Source organism: Panthera onca, chromosome D1, assembly GCF_046562875.1.
Source record: "Panthera onca isolate mPanOnc1 chromosome D1, mPanOnc1 haplotype 2, whole genome shotgun sequence".
Lineage (NCBI taxonomy): Eukaryota > Metazoa > Chordata > Mammalia > Carnivora > Felidae > Panthera > Panthera onca.
This window is the reverse complement of record NC_138348.1, coordinates 18,455,287-18,475,753: the sequence shown is the minus strand read 5'-3', so window position 1 is coordinate 18,475,753 and position 20,467 is coordinate 18,455,287. Positions and strand designations below refer to the sequence as shown.

General features: G+C 55.1%; 1 long non-coding RNA gene across 1 annotated transcript; it reads left to right on the top strand.

The window, feature by feature from the left end:
- Positions 1–16,187: 16,187 nt before the first annotated feature.
- On the top strand, positions 16,188–18,872 carry LOC132661671 (uncharacterized). Its single transcript, XR_009602347.3, has 3 exons — positions 16,188–17,238; positions 17,356–17,534; positions 18,579–18,872. It is a non-coding gene; the product is annotated as an uncharacterized LOC132661671 (long non-coding RNA).
- The last annotated feature ends 1,595 nt before the right edge of the window (positions 18,873–20,467 follow it).

The window sequence follows — 20,467 nt, the reverse complement described above, 5'->3', positions numbered from 1 at the left end:
CAGTGAGCGTTGTTTCTTCCTTTGTTCTTTCAACTGAGCAATTCGCAGGTGGTTGTGGAAGGCTGTCGTGTAGCCAAAAATCATGCCATACAGTTTGCGAGCCTAGCTCTTCCAGTGCTGGAAGACATTCCGCATGAACCGCACCCCGGATATGGGTCTCCGGTGCAGGGTGTCTGAGGCTGTGTGTCTTTCCCCATCCGTTACCTGGCTTTATCTTCTTCACCCCCTCATCACTGTCGAAATTATCTCACATTTATTCACTTGTTTACCACCCGTGCCCCCTGCCCCTACCACCCCCCCCCCACATTAGCATATAGCCTGCCCTGTTTACTGCCGTATCCTTGACCCCTTGATTACCTGGCAGGTGGTGAAGAAATGTTTGTCGAAGAAATGAATGTGCAGACACGGATATGCGGCCTCCAATCAGGACGGTGTCGAACAGTGGGGTGGGGTGGGTGATGGAACAGAGCTACGATTACGGCTGGCATCAGCCATCGGGTGAGGCCCTGGTGGGAATCAGAGGACCTACTTGGGCAGGTTAATAGAGGGGAGCTTAACGAAGGGCTCCTTATAAAGGCCCGGCCAGTGTTAAGGGAACGGTACAGGGATGGGGAAGAGGAGGGCGCCATCCCCCAGGCCTGCAGAGCTAAGGGAGGGGGCGGTTACTGGAACCCAGAAAGCAAGCCGTCCAGTGAGGGGAGCCTGACAGGAGCTGTCGCCTTTTGGTAGAGTGGCTCTGTGACCGCTGGGACCTGGCAAGGAGGAAGTCAGGAAACACATGCCTCGCTCAACCTGCTCCCCATGCAGTGTCCCCCGGAAGCCAGAAGCCTGGGGAGCCCAGTGATGCTGTTCACACAGAAGACAGGGGGAGGGGAGGTGGCCTCTTGGAGCCAGAAAGACAGGAGGAGGGTGGACAGGGATCTGGGGGGACAAAGAGAGGATGTCCAGCCCAGGCGGTGCAGGGGACCATGGCTGTTTCCGTTACCGTTGCCGCAAAACAAACCTGCCTGAAACTCCGCGGCCAGAAACAAACACACTTCGTTCAGTATCTTTCACAGTTTCTGTGGGTCTGGAGCCCAGGAAGGGCTTTGCAGGGCGGTTCTGGTTTGGGGCCTCGCCTAGTTGCGGACAGATGGTGCCTGGAGCTGAAGCGGTAAGGGGCTGGAGCAGTTAGGTGGGAGCTGGCCAGACGTCTGTTTCTTCTAGAAATCTCTGGCCTCGCCGAGTGCTCTCTGCACGTTCACGGCAACCTCACTGTGGCAGGGCGCCTGGCATGGGACCCAGGGCTTCGGCACAAGTGTTTGGTGAACCCGGGAGTAGCAGCGTGGCCCCCTCTGACCCACCCTTGGTCACCTAGTGCCACCTCCGCCATAGTCTGGTGGTCTATCAGTCACTAAGCTCGGCCCAGAATCCAGGGGAGGGGCTGCAGTCCCCACCTCTCGAAGGGAAGAATGCGGAAGCATTTGAAGACACGTTTTTGAAGGCGAGAGAATGCGGGGCCACATGAGTTCCGGTTGAATATTATTTGGGTGTTCACCAAAGAAGCCCCTGAAACGTGCTGGGAGGAGACAGGAACAGGATGAAAGCTTGCCATGTGGTTAGGAAGTTCGAAGTCGGATCTCTCTAATCTCTCCTCTTCAGGAGCAGAAGGACAGAGGCTCAGAGACAGAAAGTGACCGCTCAAAGGTCAGAAAGGGCTCCAGGCTGGAGGGGCAGAACCCTTGCCTGGGTCTCAAGATTCTGTGCTTCGGGGTAGAGAAAAGTGGGAGGGAGGGACAGTGCCAACCGCACAGGCTTCGAGGGCTGCTCATCCAACGCCAGAGAACCAGGGGCCGGCCGGGTGCTTCCGGCTAATCTCCTCCCTCGTTCCCCTCCCGGGCTCCTGCAGCCTCCCTCCCTGGAGGGAAGGGAGAAAGAAAGGCAGTTTGGAGACTATCAAGGCAGTGGCTTTCACTTTCAGGGAGCGGGCTGGGGAAGATTGCTTCCAGGTGGCCTCTCGGGGCCCCTCCCCGCCTGGCGGGGGCCGAGGGTGGGCCCGGAGGCACGGGCCGTGGGCCGGGAGGGCGGGAGGAGCACCTCCCACTGCCCAGAATGTTTTTTTTTCCCAGAGCTGGCAGGCTGCCCGCTTCTTAATCGGGTCTCGGCTCAGAGCCTCCCTTCTCCGGGCCTTCCCTCATCACCTCAACCCAATCGGCAACCCTGCCCCGTGGCTACCTATAGGACCAGCCTTACAGCCTGACGCGGAGGGCCCGCTCCGGCTGCCATCCTGCTCATGAGGTGTGAAGTCCATGGGCCAAGGTGACGTGCCTTCCTGGAGAACAAATCCTCCCATGCAGATGCCACTCGGGGCCCTGAGAACGCCGGCACTCCCCGTCCAAACATCCTGAGCCTGCTTGCAGGCATGGGGACCTCTTCCCCTGGTCTGGTCCCTGAGGGGTCTGGTCCCCTGGTCACCGTGTCGCCTGTATGCGCAACCTCAGGGGTTGGCCCAAGGGTTGGCTGGGTGGTGTGTGTGGCGTGGTCGGCAGGGGAAGCGGACCGAACTGCTGTGTGTCCACACTGCCCATGAGGCCCCTCAGGATGCAGGGTGGAGACCTGGTAGGAGAGAAGGGGAATGGGCTGCAACCTCCATTTATACTTCTGCTGGGTCCCACGAGTACCCAGGATATTCCTGGCTTTCTATCACATCATGTTTTAATTTTTTTCAAAAAAATTTTACATCATTTTCCCCTAAATGTTTATTTATTTTTGAGAGACAGCACATGAGTGGGGGAGAGGCAGAGAGAGGGAGGAACAGAAGATTCGAAGCGGGGTCCACACTGATGGCACAGAGCCCGATGTGGGGCTCGAACTCACGCACTGTGAGATAGCGACCTGAGCCGGAGTCAGACGCTTAACTGACTGAGCCACCCAGGCGCCCCCTTTTCACATCATTCTTTAATTTACTCCTAGTGGTTTCTGCTGTCTGACACTTGTCGCCCCTGGTTTTCTGTCCCTCTTGCCAACTGGGATACACATCCAGCTGGAGCCGGGGCCTTGGGTTGCGTGGCTGGCTGCCTCTCACTTGGGGTCCCTCCGTCTTCTTGGCGAGGGGTGGGGTGTTCGTCTGTGAGAATGTCCCAGGGGGAAGGAGCCTCGGAGGGTCTTAATCCCAAACTGCCCTTTTACAGATGTGTATACTGAGGCCCAGAAGGGAGAGACTTGCCCGAAGTTAACCCAGTTGGTACGTGACAGGAGGGGGCACGTCCCAGATTCGGATGCCGACTCCTGAAGCTGGGACAGTGACTTTTTGGCCAGGTGACTGAGCGGCCCTAGCCCCACCCCAACAAGTGACTGGAACTCCTCCAATCAGGCAGCTTCCAAGTGGGAAATGTGTTAAAAATACAGATGCCCAGCCCCATTTGTCCCGTGCAGGATGCCTGCCGGGTTGCCAAGATGTCTTTGTTCCCAGCAAACACCACAACGAGGCGGGGGTGCCCAGTGTCCCGGGGATGGCGGGGGCATGTCAGGGCAACCCTAGGCTCCACAGCCCTCGGTGACAGGGAGTCCCTTCAGAGTGCTTTCCAGATGTTGCCCAGGCCCTCGATCCCTCTTTCGTGGGAGAATATGATGCCGTTAGGCCTGTCACCAAAGCCCCAGGGCGAGCTATTTGCCTTTGCACAAGCTCTGGCTGAGCAGCAGGGCAGGCAGTGAATGGACGTGATGAGGCCTCTCTCGTCGCCTGCTCACCCACTTGGGGGCCACGTCCCTACCCGTCAGCCCCTCTCTCCCGGCTGCTGCCTCTGCTCCTGGAGGGCACAGTGCAGGACAGTGAGGGAGTAGCCACCTTCATTTGTCTGTCCTTCAGCCGAGATCCTATAGCTGTCACTGTACCTGGCCGGGAAAGCATGCAGTCTGGGGTCAGGAGACCTGGGTTCCGACCCCGGCTCCACTCTAGGCAAGTCGCTCACGTTTCTGGGGTCCTCTCCCAAGGAGGATATAAAAGGGAGATACGATCGTGATGGCGAAGGTGTCCTGAGAGCTCAGCCCCGCGTGTCTGCTTATGTGACTTAGCCGTGACCGTGCTGGAGGAAAGGATATAACTCAGCCCCTGCTCTGAGCGGACGTCCTTAACGCACAGAACAAAGGCAACATAAAATATTTAGACGAATATCAGATGAATGGTGTGAACAAGAGAAGGCGTGCAGGAGAGCGTGAAATAATGACAAAGATAAAAACAGCTCCGAGTTGCACAGCACTTACTATGTGCCAGGCATGGCCATAAGTGCTTCCCGGTCCCATGAATCAGGTACTATTAAATAATGCCCCTTTTACAGACAAGGAAACTGAGGCACAAAAAGGCCACAGAACTAACCGGTGGCAGAGCCCAGACTTGGATCCAGGACCAGCCGTGTGAGCAGGTGCAGTGAGGTCAGGGACTCCCCTCCCTGCGGTGGGGCACGCAGAGGCCATCAGGAAATTCGCTAATTTGCTAATGAATAGGATCGTGCAGGCCTTGTCCTAGACCTGAGGGAAGATAAGATTTCTTCCGACTGACAGGATAGCCCGGGACGGAACACAGCAGAGCAGGAGCGAGCATGCTGCACGTTCCCAGACTCACGCTGAGCCTCTCTGTGCTGGGCACGGCGCCCCCGAGTGTTCCTGGGGTTCTCCGGAACCCGCCATGCCCTTAAGCCTTGCTGTGTTGGGGGCTGGGACAGGTCTTCTGTCTCTGGCCCCTATCCCCCTCCCTGTAATGTTCTGCCTGGCTTGACACCCAGTAGGTGCTCACAGAATATGAACTGGGAGTAGGTGCTCGCAGTAGAGCCCTGGGAACAGGCTCTCCCAGGGAAGGAGTGCCAGACCTCAGTGCTGCCCCTCCTCGCTCCAGCATGGCCCCCCTGTTTGCCCCCTCAAGATGTCCTATCAGCCCATTCTCTCCTTTGAGCCCCGTGGGGCGGGGGCAGGGGGCAGGTAGGGACTGAGGGACTGTTTCTCGGGCAGTTGAGGATGATTGTCCTTGTGTCAGACCTTCCCCATCCCACGTAGCCTTGTCAAAACCTCACCTCAGATGCCAGCTCCTTTCAGGTGTCTTCAAACCCTCCCCAGCAGAGGCCACCCCACCCACATCATCCAACTCACAAGTTATTAGGCCGTTGCAGGACTTGGATTTATTTTAAACTGTGGTAAAATATGCATACCATAAAACTGACCATTTTTAAAAATATTACTTTGAGAGAAACAGAGAGAGAGTGAGCAGGGGAGGGGCAGAGAGAGAGAGGAAGAACCTCAAGCAGGTTGTGCTATCAGAGCAGAGAGCCCAAGAAGGGGCTCGAACCCACAAATCGTGAGATCATGACCTGACCCAAAATCAAGAGTTGGACACTTAACCCACTGAGCCACCCAGACGCCCCTAAAATGGACTGTTTTTAAGCGTATACTTCAGTAGTGCTAAATATAGTCACATTGTTGTAAAACAGATCTCCAGGACTTTCTCATCTTGCAAATCTGGAACTCTATACCCATCAAACAGTTCCTCGTTTCCCCTCCCCCCAGCCCCTGGCACCCCACCATTCCGACTTCTGTCCTTTTAACTATTGTAGGTACCCCACATGAGTGGGATCACACAGTATTTGTCTTTTGTGACCGACTTATTTCACTAAGCGTAATGTTTTCAGGGTTTAATCCATGGTAGCAGGTGCAAAAATTTCCTTCCTTTTTTTTTTTTTTTGAAGGATTTTTTAAAGTTTATTTATTTATTTTTGAGAGGAAGAGAGAAAACAAAAAGTACGAGTGGGGGAGGGGCAGAGGCAGAGGGAGGAAGAGAATCCCAAGCAGGCTTCGTTTTGTCAGCACAGAGCCCGAGGTGGGGCTCGATCTCATGAACCGTGAGATCACGACCTGAGCCGAAATCAGGAGTTGGATGCTTAACTGACCGAGCCACGCAGGCGTCCCAGAATTTCCTTTCTTTTAAAGCTGAATCATATCCCATTGTATGGATATTCCGCATTTTGTTCACCTATCGACACGTGGGTCACTTCCCCCTTTGACAATTGTGAATAACACTGCTGGGACTTTGCTTTTCAGATACACAAGACTGTGCCACGTTTTCATTTACGACCGGGTGCTTTCGGAACTTTTCTACAAAGGCTATTCTTGTCTCCATTTTACAGTGGAGGAAATGTTACCCAGAGGGTATGTCACCCGCCCCGAATCCCATAGGCAGGAGGCAGCGGAGCCTGACTTCGTTTTGTATTTTTATTTATAATTTTTATAAACATAGATATTTTTATTTTGAGAGAGAGAGAGAGAGTGTGTGTGTGTGTGTGTGTGTGTGTGTGTGTGCATGAGCAGGGAAGAGGGGCGGAGGGAGAGAGAGACAGAATCTTAAGCAGGCTCCGTGTTCAGGGCAGAGCCCGAGGCGGGGCTCGATCCCCCGACCCTGGGATCACGACCTGAGTCGAGATCAAGAGTTGGACGCTCCACTGACTGAGCCACCCAGGCGCCCTAGCAGAGCCTGACTTTGAATTCATGTCTGCACCGCCCCCCACATTTGGCCCTGCTTTCAGTTACCCCCCTCTCTGAAGGGTTTGTTTTCATCTCTTGTTCTGCTGGGGAGCTATACAGGAGGCACAGGCTGCCTCCGAGGCCAGCGGCCAGAGCTGGTACGGGACAGTAAAGCACAATGGTTAAGATCAAGGACTGAATTCACACTGCCCAGGCTCAAAAGTCGGCTCTTCTCACTTATCAGAGGGGTGAGCTTTGCCAAATTACTTAACCTCTCTGTGTCATGATTGATTAGTGATGTCTGCCGTGAGCTGGGGCTAGGAGGCATGTGCCTCGTGTCTGTCTCACGCACAAAAGGAAAAGCTTGCTTGAAACCACACCCCACCCCCAGGCTCCTTCTAGATTCTTGGTCTTGGGAGCAGCAATCCTTCTTACAGAACTGTGAGAACAGAGTGGCCCTGTCTGAGGATCTGGGCATGATTCACCCCCGGGGTATTTGGTTTCCATCAGAAGTGGGAGTGCCTTCCCTGGCTCACAGTCTGTTTACCCTGAGGCAGTGGGATTGGGTCCCCAGCCCTGGGCCAGCAGGCCCCAGGTGGGGAGATCCGAGCACCCGGGGCCCCTTCCCCACACAGTCCTTGGCACACGTTGCATCCGTGACTGTCCCTTGAGCTGTCGCTCGTTGCTGGAGGCCTGGCCGCATCCCCAGCGCGTTTATAAGGCCCCTTGCGGTTCCTTCCTCCCCAGAGCGTCCGCGGCCCTCAGTTCTGTCTGCCTCTCCTTCCGGTCCCCTCCCTGTCAACGCAAACCTTCATCTGAGGTCCCGAGAGAGGCGGCGTGGGATCTCCAGTTTGGTGTTGCCCGGAACGGGACCCCCGCTGGCCCGAGTGGGAGAGGAAATGGGTTTGCAGGCCGTGCGGTGGCGGGCTTGGGTGCCGCGTGGGGCGCCTGTTGGGGGGTTCGGGCCGGACTCCGTGCCGCTCCGGGACGCTGGCGAAGGGCAGTGAAAGGGGCGTCTGTGCAGGCGTGCCGCTGTAGGTGACCGTGTGGTTGTGCGTGGCTGTGGGCGACGAGGTGACGGCAGAGAACACGGGTGGGTGAAGGCCTGAGGAGGTCGAACTATAGTGGTGGTGAGTCAGCAGGGGGTGACAGCGTAGGTGACCCTCCAGATGTCACCGTGAATGACTGACGGAGCCGTCCAGTGGGGCTGCGGGAGGGTGAGCCTGTGAGCGGGCGACCCCGCGGTGGCCCACGAGGAGCCACCGAGAACTGAGGCGGGCGGTGGAGAGTCGGCGCGGGAGCGGGTGACGGGTTGGCAGGCGCCGGGACGCGGGCTGGTCGGAGCCACCGGGAGGCCCTGGGCTTGTCTCCCGGGGACGTCGTTTGTGCCGGAAAGGCGAGAGCAAATGTGTTTTCTCTGCCTGTTGAAAATGATTCCGAACGAAGGGCCTCGCCTCCTGGCCGGCGCGAGCCTGACTCCGCTGTGTCAGAAGATGATCTTTCACAGATGCTGAAAAGTTAGGAAGTGTAATTATGGGGAAATTGCACTCAGGCAAACGAGTACAAGCCGAAGGCTGCCAGGCCCCATTCCTCACCTGAGCCCCCTGATTGTGGCCGACAGCCGCACATCTGTATGTGCTTTGCAGCCAAAAGAGGAAAGAAAGGGGGAAGCAGCAATGGTTCGGGGAGAAGAGGGGGAGGTGAGGGGACCTTTGGCTGCCCTGCCAACTGCTCCCCCAGCTTCCTCGGGCAGGAGCTGAGAGGAGGCTGAGGCCCGGGGCACATTCCTGGGTTCGGAGGGCCTTCGGGGGGCCACGCTCGCTCCTGGGGAGATGGGAGGAGCCGGGGCCGACTCCGGGGGAGGCGGAGGCCACTTCCATCCGACCTTCTCATTTCACTGGCGGGGAAACTGAGGCCCAGGTCACACAGTCAGTTAATGGTGCAGGCAGGATGCCACCCTCCCCGTCCTGACCAGCTGGGGCTCTCTTCCCACACCACCCGGAGCAGGTGGGGGCGGGCAAGGGGTTGTCCTGGTGAGCAGCTGGGTACCCCTGCCCGCCGCCCAGCCTCTCAGGCAGAGCCACCCAGCACCCGCCGCGTTCCCGATTCCTCTGCGTCGTTTTCACGCTCTGGATTCTGCCTCTTGGCATCTCCCTGCAGGGGAAGCTGGGAAGCTCCCTGGAGGGGGGCCTCCGCCTCCCGGCTTGCTGTGAAGACCACTGCTCTGTCGCCCTGTTAGGACCCAGCTCCTGGGATGGCCCCAAGGACTGGGAAACCCTTCTTGTTCGAACCATCCTGGGCAAACTCCTGACCACTGCTCCCTGGTATATGGAAACTATTCTTTCCATTGAGTGTGCTCCCCATTTCCATTCCTCTGGTAATAAGTCTCCCTGCCCCAAGCCTCAGACCTGAGCACAAGTAGACCCAGGCTGGGCCAATCATCCCACCATCCTTCTGGCCCCAGCGACTGGGTCCGGAGTGACGCCACGGCCCCCCTCCGGCCCTGGGGTCCACTAAAGCTCTTCCCTGTTAAGGGAACCAGAGCAAGAAGATGCCTTCCTTCCCACTGGACTTGGTCCACTGGGAAGCTGGAGACTTGGGAATCCGAGGCCCTTTCTTTATCTTGTAGAGGAGCCCATTCGCGAGAGGCAAGAATGAGGCACATACTGACAGTTGGGGGACAGAGGAGGGAGAAAATCAATTACTAGCATTTTTAACTCTAGATTTGGTCTTATCCCCATCCCCACAGCTATCAGTTGTAGTGGCCAATTTCTATTCTATTCCATTCTACTCTATTCTATTCTAGTCTATTCTAATCTATTCTATTCTATTCTATTCTATTCTATTCTATTCTATTCCATTCCATCCCATCCCATCCCATCCCATCCCATCCCATCCCATCCTATCCCATTCCATTCCATTTGGCTTTCAATGCATTCAGCCTGTGTTTCTGTCACTTGCAATCAGGAGACCTGATTAATGCAGCAGCCACAGAGCTGGAGCTTGGGTGTCCTGGGAGGTGCTAATGGGTAAGCATTACCCATTATTGGCAGCATCGAGGTGGGACCAGTGCCAGAGAGGAGGGTGGTCACGTCCTGGCTGGGGAGGGCTTAGTGGGGATGGTAGGGCATGATAGAAATTTGCTAGGGAGTAAGTAGGCGCAGAGGTATTAAACAGGAAGTCCCAACATGGAAGGAAAGGGGCAGCGTTCATGTCCAGCTGCAGCCACTGAGGGCGTGCTTGTCTGGGAGAGAGAGAAGCACTTCCCCAGGAGGAAAGGGCATCGGGGGAAGGCTGGCCTTCCAGGCTGTACTGGAGAGCTGGGAGGCATGCCTTTACTGCCCGGCTGGGGGCGGTCCCAGGGTGCTCCTGCGGTAGCTGCAGAGGACGTTTCTTTACAGGGAAGGGAGGAGCCAAGAACACTCCAGAGAAGACCGAGTGGCACCAACTTCATCGCCACCCACCCAGGACCTGACTGGGACCGCACTGGTTTCTGGCTATCCTGGCTAATGGTTCCCAGACCCCTCATGAGGAGGGATTGGGGCTCACTTTGGCCGTGCACTTCCTTACCCTCAAGGAGGCGGTTGAGTGTCCTTCGTGGCATTTTGTAGGCCAGGTTCTGTTCTCCAGAGGGAGCGTGATGTGGGGGAAACATCAGTTTAGAGACACACAGATCTGGGTTCGAGTCCTGGCTCTGCCACTTTCTTTTTTCTTTCATTGAAGTTTATTTTTGAGAGAGAGAGAGAGAGAGAGAGAGAGAGAGAGCCAGAGGATTCGAAGCAGCCTCTGGGCTGACAGCAGAGAGTCCGATGCGGGGCTCAAACTCACGAACTGTGAGATCATGACCTGAGCTGAAGTCGGACGCTTAACCCACTGAGCCACCCGGGTGCTCCGTGGCTCTGCCACCGTCTAGCCCAGAGACCTTGAGCAGTTTCCTTAGTCCCTCTGAGCCTCAGTTTTCTCGTCTATGAAATGGGGTACTAACATCTCCCCCACGAGGTTGCTGTGGGATTGGGTGAAATCACAGATGTGGTGCGAATGCAGTGAAGCGAAGGTGTGTACGTTTGCCCAGCACGTGGCAGGCACCCCCCAAGCCCCCTCCTTGCCCCTTGTGTGCTGTGATCTTAGCAAAGCCCTGAAGTAATAAGAACCACGTTAGTTGTCATTAAGGCGAGGTACCGAGCATCACTCGTCAGTACTCAGCTGGAGCTGCCCGAGCAAGGGGCTCCCCAACCCCTACCAACCAGCACTCAAGGCAGAAGCCTTGGGAAAGCCGGGCTCACCAAAAGGGCATGAGACTCGACCCCCTGAGCAAAGAGGAGCGGACTTGTGGACTTGCTGGGTTTGAGGCTATTCAACGTCATCAGGAGGCTGTGCGTTGGTGAATCTTGGTGATGGCGAGAACCTGAACTCCTTGTCCACCTTGCCCTGCTTCTCCCTGCGCCAGTTCCTCTCATCACACCTCAGCCCCAGGCACGCCGCAGCGGGGCTCTGCAACCTTCAATGGCTCCCTCTTCCCTTGGAATTAAACACAGCTTCCCTTTCCCTGGCGTTTCCTGCTACCCCCACCTGATCCCAAGTGCTGTACCAGCCTTAGCTCCCACCATTCTGCTTCCTGCCCCTCGTTCTCCGGTCCGACCGAACCACTCACTTTCAAGCACACCCTGTGTTTTCTCATCTCTCCGCCTTTGCTCAGGCTGTGCCCACCGCCAGGTCTGTTCTTTTTACCTTTCTCTGTCTGGAAACCTGATCCCTCCTTCACAGGGTAGGGCGAATCTCATCTCCTTCGTGAAGCCCCTCTTTATTCCTTAACCAGATGTGATTCTTTGCTCCCCCTTTCTTCTGAATCCCGTCTCGGGAAGTCCTTGAAGCCCGGCTTCACCACCAGCTCCTATGACAACACCCAGACCCCAGGAAGGGTCGGTCTCCCCCGCTCTGGGCCTGCAATCTGCTCTTCTCGGCAGGTTCCTAGGACGACTTGTTCAAGTGTCTGTTCCCTCTACCAGAGCACAGGGACTGGCGCTCTCGGCCCTTGCCTATACCTCTCTGTGCCTTCCCTGAGGGCTCTGACGTGCTCCCCCCGCGTTTTCCAGAATGATGGTTGGTGGCCCCAGAATGCTGGCTGTTCCCCTTCTCTGCGTCTTCCTAACATGCCTGCGGTTGGAGTCATGGCAGGAGCTCCAAGAAGAAGGGGCCTCATGCTCTGTCTGCCCTCCTGGGGTAAGTTACCTCCCCACCCTGAGCTCGGATGTCCTCAACAGAGACATGGACAAGCTGGCCAACATCATCTCTAACATTTCACCTCAGGCTCAAAGTTCTCCCAACAGGCTCTCAAGGAGGTAAAATGAGTCATGGTGCATATATAGTTAATATACTGGATTATATATTTGGAAGTTGCTAAGAGACATCTTACATGTTGTCACCTCCAAGAAGAGAAGTTAAGGGGCGCGTGGGTGGTTCCGTCGGCTAAGTGTCTGACCCTTGAACTCGGCTCAGGTCATGATCCCAAGGTTGTGGGATGGAGCCCCGAGTCACGCTCCGTGCTGAGCGTGGCGCCTGCTTGAGAGTCTCTCTCTCTGCCCTTCCCCCCAAACTTGCATGTGAACGTGCACGCACTCGCTCTCTCTCTCTCTAAAAAAGTTATTCACGCGACGGGTTGGGGGCGTTAGCTAACCCTATGGTGGTGATCACTTTGCAATACACGAGCGTATCAAATCAACATTTTGTCCACCTTAAGCTTGCACAACGTTACATGTCAATTACATCTCCAGAAAGCTGGAAAAATATATCATGGAGGATAAACATCCGAGAGGTCGAATTCTCAGCACCTCAACAGGCAAGTAAGTGAAGCAGACAAGAATGTGCAGGTTGATGGGGGTGTTGACAAGGTTGATAAGATTTATGATTATCGTTTATTAGGTGTTGCTGTAAGCTAGGCACTTTGTATACTCTATCTTGGATCTCCCCAGTAAACCTTTGAAAGAATACTAAACCCCATTTTATAGATGAGGAAACTGAGGTTCAGAGAGGTGATGTGGCTTTGCCATTATCCTATCAGCAATGGCCATGGCACAACTTGGAGCCGGGCCCACCAGGCTCCCTCCCGTACTCCTCTGGCGCATTCCAGGCGGGCCGAGTGGCCGGAGCAGGCCCCGCCTGCCTCCCCTCCTGCCCTCTGCGGCTGTTTCGCATCCTGCTGGATTCCTGAGGTGTCAGGCCTCATTAGAGCCTGTGCCCCAGCGAGCGCCGAGAGGCAGTTGACAGGTATACAATCTGACCGCGGCTGCCTTCAAATCATCAAGCTGTCTTCAGGCAGGAACGTGCCGGGAAGCTGGGCAGAGGCCCCTGGCTTGGCTGCATAATCGGATGCACATTAAAAACATCTTTCGGACGCCTTTGCCTCTCTGCGTGCTCATTCTCACTCTCTCGGTTTGTCTTTTTCTCCTTCCAACAAAAGCTGATGACGTTAGCCAGCGCTGCGAGCTCTCCAGCCCAAGCAGGGTCTCTCTGGCCAGATGGCTACCTGGGAGTGGCTGTCACCCTCGGCGTTTGGCTGGCATCTGGGTGAGAGTGCCTGGGATCTCGGGCCACATCTGGGCACCTTTCAACAGGGACCAGTAGGCTCTGGGGAGTGGGTACAACTGTACCTCATCCATCGGTAGAAAGCCCGGACCAGCCATCATCACGAGTGGCAGTGCGCGAGTGCTTGACTTGAGAGCTGAACCCCTTTTTGGGTTTGAAGAGTTCCCCATCCTATGCATCGAGAAGGGGAGGAGAGCCAGCCTTCTGCCCAGAAGCTGAGAAAGCCAATCCTAGCTTTCCCAGAAGCCCTTGCAACCCAGAAGAGGACATGTGACCGGGGCCAGCCAATCCCACACTCCTGCCCAGCACTTGCTTCAGCCCAGGAGCAGCAGAGGGTCTGTCCCCAGAGCGGCCAGCGTCCTGTGGCAGGGCCACAGATGGCAGCAGTAGGCACTGGGTGCACAGGACAGTGGGAGGTACACAGGAAGCCTCGTTGGCACAGTTCTGCCTTGTTCTGACGTTTTCTGGCCCTAGATTTCCAGCCTTCCTGATGACTTTACGAGCGGCTGCTTTTCTGCTCAAAGCAGCAGAAAGGCAGCTTCTGTTGTTTCTAGCTAAGGTTCTCTGGCTAGAATTCATACGCTAGCTTATATATTTCTTATATGTTTCTCACGACAACCCTTGAGGTCCCTTGTTAGTCTCATTTTACAGAGGAAGAAACTACGGCACGGAGCAATTAAGTAGCTCAAGGTCACACAGTAAGGGTGTGGGCAGGGTGGGGATGCAAATCCAGGTCTGTGGACGTTAGAACCTGGGCTGTCAACCACTTCAAAAACGAGCTTGTGGTGGGCTGAAGGACGCCCCTCCCCCCCAAAGATGTCTATGTCCTCATCCCTGGAACCCGGGAACACGTTACTTTCCAACGCAAGGGGGAATTCACAGATACGATTAAGGATCTTGAGACGGGAAGGAGAGATTCTCCTGGAAAATTCGGGTGGGTCTAATGTAATTCTAGGGGTTCTTATGACAGCGAAAGATGTAAGGGCACAGTCAGGGAGGAGAGAAGATTCTACCTCACTGGCTCTGCGGATGGAGGAAGGGGCCAGGAGCTACGGAATGCAGGCAGCCTCTGGAAGCCAGCAAAGGCAAGGGGACAGGTTCTCCCCTGGAGCCTCCAAAAGAAACCAGCCCTCCTGATACCTTGACTTTAGCCCAGTGAGATTGGTTTTGGACTTCGGACCTCCAAACCTGTATGATAATAGATTTACGGTGTGTTAAGACACTAGGTTTGTCGCTATGTTGTTACGGTGGCAGTAGGAAACTCTAGGGGCTACAAAAAGTTTTATATCCTTTATTTTATGTCCTTGTTGAAGGTGGGCTATCGAGAGAACAGCGCTCCATGGGAAGCCTAGCACGGCGCCGGGCTACGGGCTGCCGTTCGATATATCCGTGTTGCATAAAAAGACAAATGCATGCAGATTTCCTGATCCCCTGGCCTGGTTTCCAGCCAGGGAAGATGAGGCCAGTAATACATCATTCTAGCTAAGGCTTTGGCCCCAAGACCGAGGACGAGGCCCTGGAAGCCAAGTGAATTACACATGTAGAGATTGGGGCTGACCTAGATGCAAAGCAGACCAGGCTACCCGTCCCCCACCCCCTGCCGCCGTCTACGCTTTTGCCCCCTCACCCAGGCCCTCTGTGGCTTAGCGCTCCCACGGTGAGCAAAGGCCAAGATGGAAAAAGTGACTCAAAGAGAAGAGCAGGAGTTTGTTTCGTAGAAGACGCTTCCCTGAACCTGGGGGACCGTGCTTTGCCACTGCCCCTCTGTAGATCCCATCACCTTCCTCCTGAACACTGCTAATTGCATCCCAAGGCCAGGAAATCAACCCCACGAGTCTTCCTGGGGCCATCAGTTCCATGCTTACCTTGGCCCAAAGATGCAGAGCCCAAAGGGCCAGGGCTCGATCCCAGTTTGGAGAGCCGTTCCATTTGCTTTTTGAGGTTCCTTGTAAAATCAGGCCCTCCTTGTAGGACAAGGGCCCACAGAGGTGGTCTTTGCCTGACTGCACCATATTGACCTCTTCCGATAACCTTCCCATGGGGTCAGAGCTGGAGGGAGTGTGGCTGGGAACAACCACCATCACGAACCTCTTTTGTGGTCCCGTTTCCTTTGTCTTCTTTCTGGGGAAACAGCACGTTCTTCAGGCATGTGTTTAAAAGCCCAGCTGTGGTCCCATCTGGCCTGTCGTGCCCAGCGGCTCCGATGGCTAGAGCTGTGCCCTGGCAAACTCCTATTCCTCCTTCAAAACTAAGCTGGCCAAATGCAACACGTTATCCCGAGTACGTGCTGGATTGGGAAGATGGGTGAAATCGAAACAAAGGCTGTAGTTTAGTGAATAGGATTGCATCGATGCTAACTCCTTAGTTTTGATAAAGGTAGCATGCTTAAGTAGGAGGTTCATATTAGGGGAAGGTGGGGGAAGAGTGTATGAGAAGTCTCCATAACACCCTTGCAACTTTTCTGTACATCTGAAGTTATTTCAAAATAAAAGAATTCTTTAAAAAAAATTTTTTTTAAATGTTTATTTATTTTTGAGACAGAGAGAGACAGAACATGAACAGGGGAGAGGCAGAGAGAGAGGGAGACACAGAATCGGAAACAGGCTCCAGGCTCTGAGCGGTCAGCACAGAGCCCAACGTGGGGCTCGAACTCACGGACCGCGAGATCACGACCCGAGCCAAAGTCGGACGCTTAACTGACCAAGCCACCCAGGCGCCCCCAAAATAAAAGAATTCTAAAAAAAAAAAAAAAAACAGACAAAACGATTAAGCTGGCCTTGGCATGGCCCTGAGTGGAGGCCCCTGTGATATGTCCCTGCCCTGCCCATCTACATGCCGTGTTCCCTTCTGTGGCTTAATTCATCCCACGATGTGACAGTCTTTCCCATTAGACCAGAAGCTCCTGAGGGAAGAGGCTGTGTCTTACTGTGCCTTCTGCACGTGTCCCAGAGCATTTATGTTGTCCCAGTCACCTGCTAAGACAATGTACGCGCTCTCCATCTATGAACTCCTTTAATGCCCATGGCGACCTGGGGGCTAGGTACCACTGTCATCCCCATGTCACAGACAAGCAGGCTGAGGCGTAGGTCAAATAGTGACAAAAGCCACAAAGCCAGGAAGGGGCAGGGCTAGCACCAGGCTTTGGCCAGCCCGGGCTGCCTCGCTTCAGAATTCAGTTTCTAACCCCTCTGCCACCGGAAGCCGTGGAGCCTGAGGGCTGAGCCGACCAGTGGCATCACGTTAGCATCCCAGCTCTCTCAGGTGCCAGCCGTGTGACCCCGGACAAACTACGCAACCTCTCTGAGCTCAGTTCCCTCCTCTGTGAAATGAAGCTAATAGTAAAGCCTACTTCACAAGGAGTAAATGAGACGCACCAAGTTCTCAGCGCGGCGCTGGGCACGTAGCAAACCCTGGTGATGGTGGTAGGTGGTAACCGTGGGGATAAGGATAAAGGTAGTAAATGGTAACCATGGTGATGGCTGAATGTGGTGATGATGGTGATGATGATTTAATGCTTGCTGACCGAGTGAACAATGCAGGAGGAAAAGGGGGCTATTATCAGTTTCTAGAAGACTCCAGACATGATAAACTGGGTGTTGGAGGAAGAGGAAATGGCAGCCGCAGGTCAGTGACCGTCCATCCGGAGACCAGAGAGGAGAGAGTGGGGTAGGAGCCCAGGCTCAAGGGAACGTGGCCAGCGGAGAGGGAGTGGGGGGAAGGAAAAAGCAAGCAAATCAGGCAGGGGCCCTGGAGTTGGTGAAAGGGCTTGGTCTGTTTGTTCCACAATTAGAAACGGGCTCTTGTCCCTGCCGGAGCAGGAAGCTTTTGTTTGGCAGGAGGAGGAAGAGCCGGGCCGCACCGAGAGGAGCCCCCAGTGCCACATGTTCTGAGTTCCTCCTACCACGCCTGCCAGAGCCCAGGTGGGCGTGGGGCCCGAGGAAGCCCTTGCCACCCAGCGAGTGGGGCTCCAGAGGCCGGGCACTACCACCGGGAGAGGTGACAGCTGTCAGCACCGAGGAGAAGAACATTCTGAGGCCCAAGAATAGCCCGACCGCAAGACAGGGAGGCGCTGTCTCTGAAGCATCGCCCTCCTCCCTGGAGCAGAAAAGACTGCATGTTTGGAGACCCCGAGGTTTCCTGGAACCACCAGGAGAAGAGGCTGTACCCCAGGTAGACCAGTTTCCCTGGTGGAGCCCCAAAGCCCTGCGCGTGGGGCCAGCGTCCTCGTGGAGGGGGGTCCACGGCAGTGCTGGTGCATGTTCTGTTGAAGGCACCCTCCTCCCACAGCTGATGTTGGCGACAAGAAAGCGAGACTTGTGCAAGCACCATTAGAAGACAGCGCATGCTTTTACTCTGCACGCGAGACCCCGGGCCGTAAGGAAGTGTTGGCAGAGCCTGGATCCCACCGCAGACTTCAGAAAGCACAGGGAAACTTCAGATATACCCCAGTGCTTACTTACATCCTTGTGCGTTTGATGGTTTGCTTGTTACTAACACTTGAGTGCCTTCGTATCGGGCCCTGTTCTGGGAACAGGGAGGCGGGGTGGGGTGGAGTGGCAACTAGGAAGGACCTCTGCTCTCCTGGAGCTTACATCTAGGAGGGGGACAAGAGACAGTGAAGAAGGAGATAAAGACAGACAGGAGATACTTTCATATAGCAATCAGTGGCATAAAGATCTTAAGTGTGGTCATGGGACAGAGATGTCCAGGCCTGGGTATGGGGTAGCTGCTCCAGTTGGGTGGTCAGGGAGGCTTCCTGGAGGAGGTGACATTAGAACGGATCTCTCAGAGGTGAGAAACAGCCAGCCATGCAAAGATCGGGTGAAGGGTACTTTGGAGCACACACCCCATCAAGTTGCAAAGTCCCCGAGGAAGGAGCAAGCGAGGAAGGGGAGAGTGGCTGGTGTGAACGGGGGAAGGGGCACCAGATGGGGTTGGCGGGGTGGCAGTGGCTGTGTAGACATGGAGCCAGATAACTCAGGGGTGGGGGTGGGGGGAGGAATGCCAAGCGGCATGGGAAGCCACTAGAGAGCCATAAAGAGAGGCATGGTGTGATCTGCCTTTGCCTTCCAAAGTCCGCTAGCAGCTGGAGGAAAGTGGGTTATAGAGGAGCAGTGGGAGGAATCAGGAAGACTTCGCGGGTCCGTTTCAGTTCCAGCTGGGGAGGATGATGGCACGGACCAGGGAGGGAGAGCGCTGGGCAGAGTCAGGCTATATTCTGGAAGGTTGAGCCGACAGGCGCTGCCATGGCATGTAAGATGTCAGAAGATAGAAGGCAGAGGATTCAGATTCGGGGCTCGAGCAGGTGGCCGGATGACGACGTCCGTTTGTTGCGGTGGGGGTGGGGGTGGGGGTCGAGGGAGTGCCACCTTCAACCGGAAGCTGCACATCAGGGCCAGACCCGGGTTTTCAGAGCATCGGGGAGGGTTTCAGGTTTGTGGAGCTGCCACAGGGTGTGGGGAGACTGTCGGAGAATCAAACCTCGACTCAAACACGACTTCTCTTCTCAGCTATTTTGGAGATAAACATGATCGTCAGTGATTCAGGGGAGAAAAAAGCGACCGTTCAGCCTGATGGTCGAGACGATGGCTGCTGACACTGTGTTCATACCGATTTTATTCCCAGCGGCCGAAAGGTGGAAACAACCCAACTGCCCGTCAACAGGGGAATGGAAAAACAGAATGTGGTGTGTTCGTACAGCAAAATACTATTCAGCCACCCGAAGAAATGAAATCTTGATAGATGCTACAGAGTGGGTGGGCCTGGGAAATGTGACACTAGGGGAAATAAACCAGACGCAGAAGGACAAAATATTGCACGCTCGCTTCCATTAACGTGAGGTGCCTAAAATGAGCAAATTCAGAGAGACAGAAAATAGAATAGGCGTTACCAGGGGCTGGGGGGCGGTGGGCGGGGAATTTAAGGGGGAATTTGTATTTAACGGGTCTGGGGTGTTTTGTTTGGGATGATGAAAAAGGTGATGGTTACACCTGGGGCACGTGGCCCCAGGTCCGGGCAGATTTGTAGATCTGTGCCACCAAGAAGAGTGCCCCCAGGTGGACGTGCACGCAGGTGCACTTCTGTCTCTACCTGAGCGCCATGCCCCCTGTGGCCTTGCCTGAGCTCGGGTGGCCGCAACCTAATACGGTAGGCTGGGGGCTTAAAGAACACAGTGAGTTCTCACAGTTCTGGAGGCTGGGAAGTCCAAGATCAAGGTGCTGGTCAATTTGATTCCTGGGGAGAACTCTCTCTCTGGCTTGGCAGAACTTCTCGGTGTCCTCACGTGGCACAGAGAGAGGGAGGGAGGGAGCACGCACTCTGGTATCTTCTTATAATGACGCTAATCCTATAGGTTCAGGGCTCTGCCCTAATGACCTCATTTAACCTTAATTACTTCCTTACTCCAAATACAGCCACGCTGGGCTTACGGCTTCAACATACGGATTTTGAGGGGTCACGGTTCAATCCATAGTGGGTCTCAACCTCAGTGCGGCTTGATCCAATCTGTCCCCTTGCCCCCAAGTCAACACGTCCCTTTGACTTCTCTGTTGTGCTGGTGGCAGCTCAGTGCTCCCAGTCCTTCAGTGGTGGCTCCTCCCTCTCCCTCATCCCCATGTCCCACCTGTCACCTGCTGTCAGAGGGATCTTCCTAAAACACCAGTTAGACCTACCATTCCTTCTCTGTCTGCGTCATCCATGGTCAGACACCCCCAGTGGCTCCCCATTGCCAACCAAACCTTTCACCCTGGTTTTCACGGCCATCCTATAGAATGGTCCAAGCCTGTCTTTCCAGGTACTCCCGGTCCCCTGGTTAACTGTTATACTTTTTCCACACCTCTCTCCCCGTCTCTGTTCACACCATCCCCTCCACCTGCAATGCTCCACCCCCTCCTATCTAGAGGATTTACATCCTCCCAAATCAAGTTCAAGGTCAACATCCTCTGAGATACCTCTTCTGACTGTTCCAGCCGGAAGAGACCTCTCCCTCCTCGACGTCTTTTGTCCCTTGCATTAGTCAATGACACCTTTGATAACAAACAACAGAAATGCAGTTCATGTTGGTGTAAATCCCTATGGGGAATTAATTGGCTCGCGTATCTGCAAAGTCCAGGCTTAGAGCGGGTCCTGGAAATGAAGACGTCAGGATTCTCTCACCTTTCACCACTCGACCCTTTTCTCTGTGGGGACTGCCCTCACTCTTTCCTGCTATAGGTGGAGTCCCTCTGGGAAGTGGGGGCAGAAAGTGGGAGAGCGGGGCAGAAAGAGGAGGGGCTCCTGCCATCCCAATGCAGTGTCCCCCCCCCCCCCAAAAGAGCATCAACCTACACTCCTAGGGAATGGTTCTGACTGGCCAGGTTTGCGTCACGTGCCGTCCCCAACCGGCCCCTGAGACCAGGAG